Below are 9,563 nucleotides of genomic sequence, written 5' to 3' on the forward strand. Positions count from 1 at the left end.
TACATAGCATATATTCTTTTAAGTCTGGCTTTTTTTTTGCAATGTTATGTTTATAAGACTTACTGAGATTGCTCATGCCTCTTCAGACCGCTCATGTGTCGTACAATACTTCCCTGTGTGAGAATACCAGGATTAATTGATCTCTTTCACTGTTGTTGGATACTTGGGTCATTTCCAGTTTTTAGCTGTGAATAATGTTGCTGTCAACACTCATACAGGTTTTTGTGTGGGCATGTGTCTGCAAAATTGCTGGGTTATGAGATTTGCATATATGCCCATCCTTAGTAGATGCTGACAAATAGTTTTTGAATTTTTTATACCAACTTACATTCCTACCAACAAGGTATGAAAGTTCCACTTGCTCCATATCTTTGTCAACACTTGATATTTTCAGCCCTTTAATTTTAGGCATTGTGGTGGGTGAGTGGTGGATCTCAGTGTGGCTTTAATTTGCATTTCTCTGATAACTAAGAATGCTGGGCACTCGTTCATATTTTTATTAGCCAGTTGGATATCCTCTAAGGTGAAGTGTTCCCCTTTTCTTATAGATTGGTGGGAGTTTTTAGTAGAATCTCATTGTGACTGTCTTGTTGGTTATAGACACTGGTAGAGATCTTCCAGTCTATGGACTGACAATTCATTCATGTAATGGTGTATGCTGACGAATAAAAGTCCCTAATTTCAACATGGTCCAGTTCCTGGGGAGCTCTTCTTCTTCTGGAAGTCGGAGCATCCCTGCTGTTTTCTTGGCCCTCCCCCATGGGCCTGGTGGCCTCAAGCAGCTTTATCTCAAGGCAGAGAAGAGCGTTGTGGACACCTTCCCTTCTATCAGAAGAGACAGATCTTTCTCAGAAGCCACAGCCGACTTCCCTTACATTTCACTGACAAATCGGGTCACATCTCCATCCCTCAGTGCAAGGGAGTCTAGGGAAGTGGACATCTCTTTTGTTCCTGCCTGTCTCTCATGAACGGGGCACTGGACATGGCGGTCAGGTGGCCAACCAGCGAAGCCTGCACTAGAAAGAAATGTACCAGGACTTCCTGTGGCCAGCAAGTGGAAGGTGCATTACACGCCCCTCCTCCCACTGAGACGTGTTGATGAGATGTAACTTGAGCTGTTAAAAATATACTTCCACTGAAATTACATCATGAAACTGAGATATTATGATGGATTACTGATAAAAGTGAAATGGGTATGAAAATACCTCCATATGGAGTCCCATATGTGCATATGTCTGTGTCCATTTCCACATGCAGGCATTTTTAATATGGAAAAATACACACTACTGACCTGCTTAACACTGGTCATCTGACAAGGATCAGATCGGAGAAGTGGAAGCCTTAACATTTTCTCTCTATACTTCTGTATTATATTTCTTTTATATCTTCATAACTTGAAAAACACTGTAGACACGTCTTTATCTATTTGAGTCACATTGGAGTAAAATCCGACTTACAGGGGTCAACTGCTTTGGATCACCATTGCTGATTTAACGGTGCCTGCATTTCTGACGTGACTTACTGTTGGAAAGCGTTGGAACCCGTAACAATTGGCTGTATCTGTGGAGTGGATAAACCAAATAGGAGGTTTTATAAACCCTATCTTTATAAAAACTCCACTGAATACTTACTACGCTAAATTAAGGAAGTCAATTATGGGCTGAACTGTGTCCTCTCCAAATGCATATGTTGAAGCCCTATCTCCCCTCAGCCCCGGACCTCAGAATGGAGGCAAGTTCTCTACAGAGATAACAGAGTTAAAATGAGGTCATTAGGGTGGGCACTAATCCAATAGAACTGGGGCCTCAATGTGAAAAGGAGATTCGGATGCAGACATACACAGAGAGAGGACCATGTGGGGCTCAGAGAGAAGGCGGCCATCTACAAGCCCGGAAGAGAGGCTTCAGGAGAAACCAACCTTGACCTCAAACCTCCAGCATCTAGAACCGAGAGAAATGAATATCTACAGTCTAAGCCACCCCGGCTGTGGTGCTTTGCTGTGACAGCCTTAGCACGCTAACAGTCGCCTAACATTTGTATGTGGTATACCTTCATTCTTTTCCCCCTCCAGTTTTATTGAGGTATAACTGGCAAAACAGTAAATAAAGTGTGCGATGTGATGATGTGAAATACATACACATTGTGAGAGGAATCCCCCCTCGAATTACTTATCACATCCTTCACCTTCCATACTTTTTTTGGGGTGAGAACATTTAAGTTCTCCTCTCTCAGCAAATTTCAATTCTGCGATACAGTGCCATCGACTGTAGTCATCGTGTTTTATATCAGACCCTCAGACCTCATCCATCTTACAGCTGGAAGTGTGTGCGTCTCTTTACCAGACTTTCCCCACTTCCCGGGCCCCTGGCCCCTGACAGCGGCCATTCTGCTCTTCATTTCTGTGCGTTCAGCATGGGTATGTCTTCACGCTCATGGCACTCATCTTTACCCCTAAGCATTTGTTCAGTGTTTCAATTTTAACTTTTAGAAGCTCTTCCATAATTTTTTCCTCTCTAACCAAGAGCATATTTGCTCTCCTGGATCAGGAGACTTTGTGTTGCCATCTTTATCCTATCAAATGGAACATTTAAGGATAGCAGCCTCGGATGATGCTTCTTTCCAAATATGTCCAATACATCCTGCAACTACTTGCTGAGGGTGTGTGTGTGTGTGTTAGTCTTTAAGCAGTTGAGGAGACAGCAATGGAGACATGGCATCTGCTTCGAAGGAGCATGCAGTCCAGATGGATTGATGGACACCTAAACACACAGTATTTCATGCAGTGTGAAAAGCACGTGGCAACACCATTCAGAACCTCAGAGGTGTGGTGGAAGTTGAGCAGGGCTTGTCAGCAAGTTGACGGAGCTTGTCAGCAGAGACTGGGATTTGCGGCAGAAGGAGCTTCCCATGTGAAGTCCAGAGCTATGCAAGCTGGAGACCAGTGTGGTGGCAGAAGAACAGACTGGAGGGTGATGGCAGGCGGAGTGGGTGATGGTTCCAGAGAGCCTTCCATGAGCGTGAGGGAGCTGGGCCTTTGCTCCATATTCCAGACGTTCCCAGGCATTTTCATGTCTCTTATCGGGTAAATAAAAATTAGTAGAAAGCTGATATACAATTGCTGGATTTTTATTTTACTAAGTAGAAAACCAAACTACTATCATCTGAAATTCAACATCACTTCATATGAGGACCACCACCAAGAATGTAGGACAGTCCTAACTTTCTACGAAAAAAACAATAAGTTGAATACATTTATTTAGCTTTATGAAAAACTCACTATACTCGCCATTTCCCGCTAATTTCACCAAGACAGAGTTTTGGGAACCACTCCTGTGGATCACACTTCTCGAACTTCAACAAGGATATGTGAATCACCTAAGGATCTTATTGGAATGCTATTCTAATTCCGGGTGGGGCCCGAGATTCTGTGTTTCTAGAAGCTTCTGTGTCAGGTTCTCACTGCTGGAGCTCAGACCACACCTTGACTAGCAAAACTGAGTCTCTGTGGCAAGAAACCAGAAGACTGGTTTTGATCGTATTTATATTTGAAAGTTAACCAGGAAGCCACGTGTAAAATTGGTTGTGAGTGAAATGTTCCTGCAGTTAGTTGGTCACACAACAAAAGCTCTGCAGATACCTATCCCATGGGTTGTGCAAGATTACTTCAGCCCAGCTCTCCCATCCTCTGACTCACTGTAGGAGTTCCTCAAATGGCAAGAACACCTCAAGGATTCACAATAAATGCATTCCCTGAATTGACTATATGTATCTCTTCCTGACTTAATCTTTAGTCTTATTATAGAGATGGAATATTGGTGTCATGTAAGTAAGTAGTGTGTGTCAGGAACAGAATATCGACTGCCAAAAATAAAATGACTTAAAAATAGTGCAAATCAAACCAGCAGTGGTTGGTTTGGTGCCATCGCTTCTCAGGGACTTGAGCGATGATTGAGTCCTGTACGCAGAGAACAGATTGTTCCATGCGAGGCCTTTGGAAGTTAACTTCAAAGCAGATGTTCTGGAAGCTTCTGTTACCATTACAGACAAGCTGTGTTCATTTTATAGAAAAACAAATACGTAATAATAAATTATTGTACTTACCTTAATGGTTTCACAAGGATTCATTAGGAAACATTCATAAAAAGGGGATAAGAAGTTTAAAAATGTACTTTTTAAAATAATATTTTTATTACATCAGAAGCCCGGGACATAGTGAGCAATAGCAGATGGTGAATCTTCCAAATGTCTTACAAATATTGGACAGGCTGCTGGAACCCAAGGCAGAAAATAACAAAATAGAATGACTGTGGGGTTAGTAGTAATTTTAAAGAAGCTCTAAGTTCGGAGGCCAGATGGTATTCCTTAAACGATTAATCCAGAGATGTTCCCCACAAAAACTTTAATAGGTGATTGTTTCCATGAAGCCTATTTGAACACCAATCCTCAGAGGACTTACCACTTTGTTTTTTTTAAGATTTTACTTATTTGTGTGAGAGAGTGAGAGCACGAGTCAGGGGGAGGGAGAGGGAGAAGCAGGCTCTCTGCTGAGCAGGGAGCCCGATGCGGGACTTGATCTCAGGACTCTGGGATCATGACCTAAGGTGAAGGCAGACGCTTAGCAAACTGAGCCACCCAGGCACCCTGGACTTACCACTGTTAGAAGGGGCTCTTATATTCTTTGGCCTTCTATTCCATAGGCCCGTGTCTAGAACCTGGAGTAAACACAACTAGTGATGAATTCCAAGCCCAGCTTCCTGTAGTTTTCTGCGTCATTAGACTTTGCTTGCTGATGTGCGGGGCAGCCTTTCCCTGGCCACAGGAAGACACGCAGGCAGACCCATGACTTCTCTGCCCCCTCTTGTAACAGGCGAGTCTTTAGACACCTTATAAAACCCAGCCTCCATGCCAAGAGTGTATAGGTGTCAAAATAGTTCAAAACTGGAAAATATCAATAATGCTCTATTACCTACTAAAATCCAGGCTGGTGAAAAGAAATAGGGGGGGGAGAATAACTAGGAATGTGTATATATCTTTAAAATTCAGAAACATCTAAGACCTTTGAGTGGAGATCCTCAAATACACCTTTGAAAAAGATTTAAAAAAAGATTCCCAATTAGTTCATCAGGTGGACGAAGAGCTATTAGCCCTCTGCCTCTGGCCCCCGACACAGAGCTGTGGTCGCTAAGTGGGGTCTTGATGCCCAGGATGTTTACAAGATGTGAAGAAAATACTGGTAATTCTTTTGACATTTATGTGTCCAAAAATGTGATACATTAACCTTTACAAATATCTAATGTTTTAAATGACTTTAGTGCATGTGTTCTTTCTCTCTTTCTCTGGGTTGATGGATGGATAGGTAGATAGATGGATGGATGGACCCATTTTTTAAAAGCTAGACCTGGGCCTCCAGCTTACAGACAGACATCATGGGACTTCTCAGCCCCCATAATTGCATGAGACAATTACTCATAATCAATCTCGGTCTCTCTCTATATCTACAGATATCCTCATATCCTATTGTTTCTGTTCCTCTGGAGAACCCTGACTAATAATACAGCACAGTAACTTCACATTTCTGTGATGGACATAGGAAGAGCTCCCCAAAGTATATATACAATTAGTGGCATTGTGCACAATCCCAGAGCACCACATAGCCTCATGCATGTGTGCTCACTCGAGAGTCCAACTGTGTGCAGCTGCACTCCCAAGGCAAAACAACTCCCATCCGTTCAGGCAGAAAACTCTGAATGCAGCTTCCGGATCAGGGGTCCCTACAGGCACCTTCTGCTTGTGCCTATGCACAGTACCCTTCCCACCGTCACACACCGGCCACACCCGCTTCCCAGATTCACCCCGCCCTCCCCTCTCCTGCCCTTCCCCATCTCGGCAGCAGGTCATGAGACAGCATTTCCTACAACCACTCCCCAAGTGATTCCGGGCAATTTCTGCAGCCTGGGATTTGAGGTTCTTTGGCAGCTGGGTCTACATTTACTTTTGAATTTTGTCTTAGCAGTCCTCTAAAGGGATTCACTTCTCCAGGGATACAGCATGGTGGGAAGGAAGATCGCTGCTCTCTGCTCTTGTTGTCGGCCCCCTCTACCCCGCCTCCAGCCCACTCCTCCTCTTGCTGAAGATGAGCTAAGTGGTAGAAGATGCCCCTCGGGTGACAGCGTCACTGCCGCACTGCCACGTGTGTTCTGAGCTTCTTTCTTAGCCTGCTCTTTCCCACGCATTCCACCTCTCCGTGGTGCCTATGGGCTCTGACCACCCTCGGAGTTTTCGTCTTTCCTTCCCAAGCAAATTCAAAACTCAAAAGGAGATATTGTATCTTCATGTTATGTTCCCCCACAGCATGCAGCACAAAACTGGATCACCACAGGCAATTCGTATTTACTGAGGATTACCCGGGCCTCCCTAACCCCCAGGCCCGGGGAAGGTGGCCTCCGAGCCTCCGCTGCCGGGGTGGTCAAGGTCCACAGCCCCTTCCAGATTCTGCAGGTTCCTGAGGGCGTCCACCTTCACCATCCCGTTCGGTGCCTGCCCCCAGGTGAGCGGCCTTGCCGTGCACAACGCTGACCCAGAGGCAAAGCCAGCAAACAAACAAAAATCCACTCGCACAAAGCACTGGAGAGCCTGTAGGACTCACTGACGATCTGAGGAGGCCATGGAGAAGTGTTTCCACCACATATTCCTCAGTGGCCTTCCTGGGCCTCCGTCCCCTCCTTCCCTTCTCTTTATTCCCTAGCCCCTCCCCATCAAAAGCAGAGCCCCAAGCTCCCACCCCCATCTCCTCACACTTTCTCTGCAAAGCACCTACCTCTTTCTCTCGGTGACCTGGACCTGTGCCACTGTTTTTACAGCCCTCCTGTGACCCCAGCAGCAAACCAGAAGTTATTTTCTCAAAGAGAAAGTTCCCCGTCTCATGGGAAATCGGGCACTGCTGTTAGAGTTTTAACCTTGTTACCGTGAACTATCTCTTACTTTGCGGGGGGGGGGGGGGGGGGGTCCATTCTGGGCCTCCTCCTTCCTAGTCTCCCTTGTTGTGCCCCCTGGCCATAGGACCTGCTGTCCCCTCTCTTTCCATCCTCAGGGTTTCGTCCATGTGCATTTCCAAAGGGGCCTTGCTCTGGAACCCCCAGAACCTTGGACTTTAGTCAAGCACTTTTGCACAGTAACCTTTTCCTTCTCAAGGCAGGAAGACTGCCAATGGGAGATAGCAGACAAGGCAGTGGGCTACTTTGCTTACTTAGGGAATCAGCTCAACACCACAGTCGTTCCTTGGGGGCCCCTAGCAGGACGACACAGCGGCGGGAACTGCTTGCTCTCCTGACTCCCTGCGCAGTGCTCTTCGTCACCTGACGTCACCTGCTCTCCCTTGCCTGGACTTCTACCACTTAGCTCCGTTAGTTCTCCATTTACCTTTTCCTCGTGTCCGTTCAGATCAGTACAAGTTAGCTCCATGGAAAATACGGCCAACATCTTTCAACCAGTTGTAGCTTACCTCACCTGCCTGTAAGACATGCCCATTCACTACAGTGCATAATCGTGACTTTTCTCTTATTTCTCTGGCCTCCTACGCATACCGAGTCCCCACATCTCACATCCTCGGCAAGTTTTTCCTACTTAAGTGTTCCTGGTGCACGTAGCTTGGGGGACCGTGTTCAAATCACTCTAACAATTGCACTACTTCCTAAACAACCCCCAATCCCTGCCCCAAATCATCCGAAAATAAAGACCAAGAGGGTGCTGCCAATGATTCTCACTCCTGAGGGATAATTTCTAGGGTTTTCAAAAATAATTTAATAGCTACCAGTGTTGTTGTTTTTTTTAACCTAACATGATTTTTAAAAGCAGTTTTTAATGAATAATAACCGTGACAAGAAAGTGACTGGACTTTGGAAGAGGTCATGCATGTGGATGTGTGTGTGGACAGGTGTGTGGACATGTGTGAGGAAGAGCTACACAGACGTTAGCTGCTTTTCTGTGGGAATAGTTGGCCTTTGAAGATAAGCAGAATAGTTCTCACTCGACCATTACATAGCAGAAAGGTAGTTGTTTCCACAGCAGCCTTCCTAATCCCCAGACAAAAGCCACTTACAAGCTGCACCATTCTCAGATTCCCCCGCTTTGCTCCTGTAGGTCGGAGATGCTCCTGCTCCGCTCTCGGGGCTCCACCTGGACACGGACTGAAATGCCACACGGGGCTTGCTGGCCCGCCTCTGCCTGGGGGCGGGCGGCCTGGCCGGGGGCCGCTGAGAGTCTCGGTATTCTGCTTCCTAAAATGGGCATAGGACCAATGACATACTGTTGCACAGGGCAGGGGAAGGGGATTGCTGCTAGGTGGGCCCCGTCAGGGACACATATGCCTGCCTCCTCTGCCAGGCGATGCCCGTCCTAGGACCCTCCTCCTGGGCAGGTGGAGGGGAAATGCAGTGGCTCCTGCTGCCATGTCCCCATGGACCCCACTGCCGGTCAGCGGGCTCCCCTCCCTCTGCGGTGCCCCATGGCTGGGGTGCGGCCTCTGTGCTTTCACAGCTTCCTCCCCATCAAGCCCTACCTGACAGCCATGTTCCTGGGAATGCTTCAAACTGGGGTGTTCTGAGCCTTCTCATTCTTAGAGTACAGATTTATTTGGTGTTCGGGCATTTTATATTTTATGGGACTCTGTGAGTGGGAGGGAAGGGTGGCCGCATTTCCCCGCACACGATGACGGTGTACTTACACCAACAGTGTCAGTGTACTTACACGATGTTTCTTTCGTTCCTCGTGAGTGTGGAATTGCTTGTTTATGCTGTTCTTTTATTTTTAAGGAGTAACATTCTGTACATCATTCCAACTATATCTCAGGTCCCTGAAATTATAAGGCAAAACGATAGAGGAAAAAGGCATCCAATTGTGTTTAAATCCAAGTATTCACCCTGCCACCTCCCATTAGCAGTTAACGCGGAAGGTGCTGTGGCCCGTCAGGCCACTCTGCGTCTACACTGCTGACAGATGCCGGTTCCTCCTGAAAATAACTCAGATTTACCTTTCTTTTTTAAAGATAAATTTTGTAAGTTTATTTATGTAAGTGCTCTCTGTGCTCATCATGGGGCTCGAACTCACGACCCGGAGACCAAGAACTGCACGCTCTTCTGACTGAGCCAGCCAGGCGCCCCAGGTTTACCTTTCCTGCTCTCACCTACCTGTTCTTACTCTCCCTTCCAGTGCCACACAGTATAGATGGTCCACCTCTTTCCGAGGCGATTTGTCAGGTTTTCTTAGTACCTTCGAGTTCATGCTGTGACACCTGACACGTCGGCTAGGTTCCTTTGGAGCGTTTCCTTTTGTACGTCAACGTGTCCACCCTGTGCAACAGGGCCGTTGTCTTCGTGTTCGGACACTGTTTGTATGGACGCAACCGTCATGTACTGGGAGTTGACTCATGGCAGGCTGGAGGAGGCTAACCCCCACACACAAACCATGTACTTATGGTATTGTTTTTCTCCCCACTGTGAACTTAGACAGCATTTTTTTTTTCCGTTTAACATAGGAATCTGACTTTACAGTGTATCCCTACTGTA

This window comes from Ursus arctos, unplaced genomic scaffold, assembly GCF_023065955.2.
Source record: "Ursus arctos isolate Adak ecotype North America unplaced genomic scaffold, UrsArc2.0 scaffold_33, whole genome shotgun sequence".
In the NCBI taxonomy this organism is placed as follows: domain Eukaryota; kingdom Metazoa; phylum Chordata; class Mammalia; order Carnivora; family Ursidae; genus Ursus; species Ursus arctos.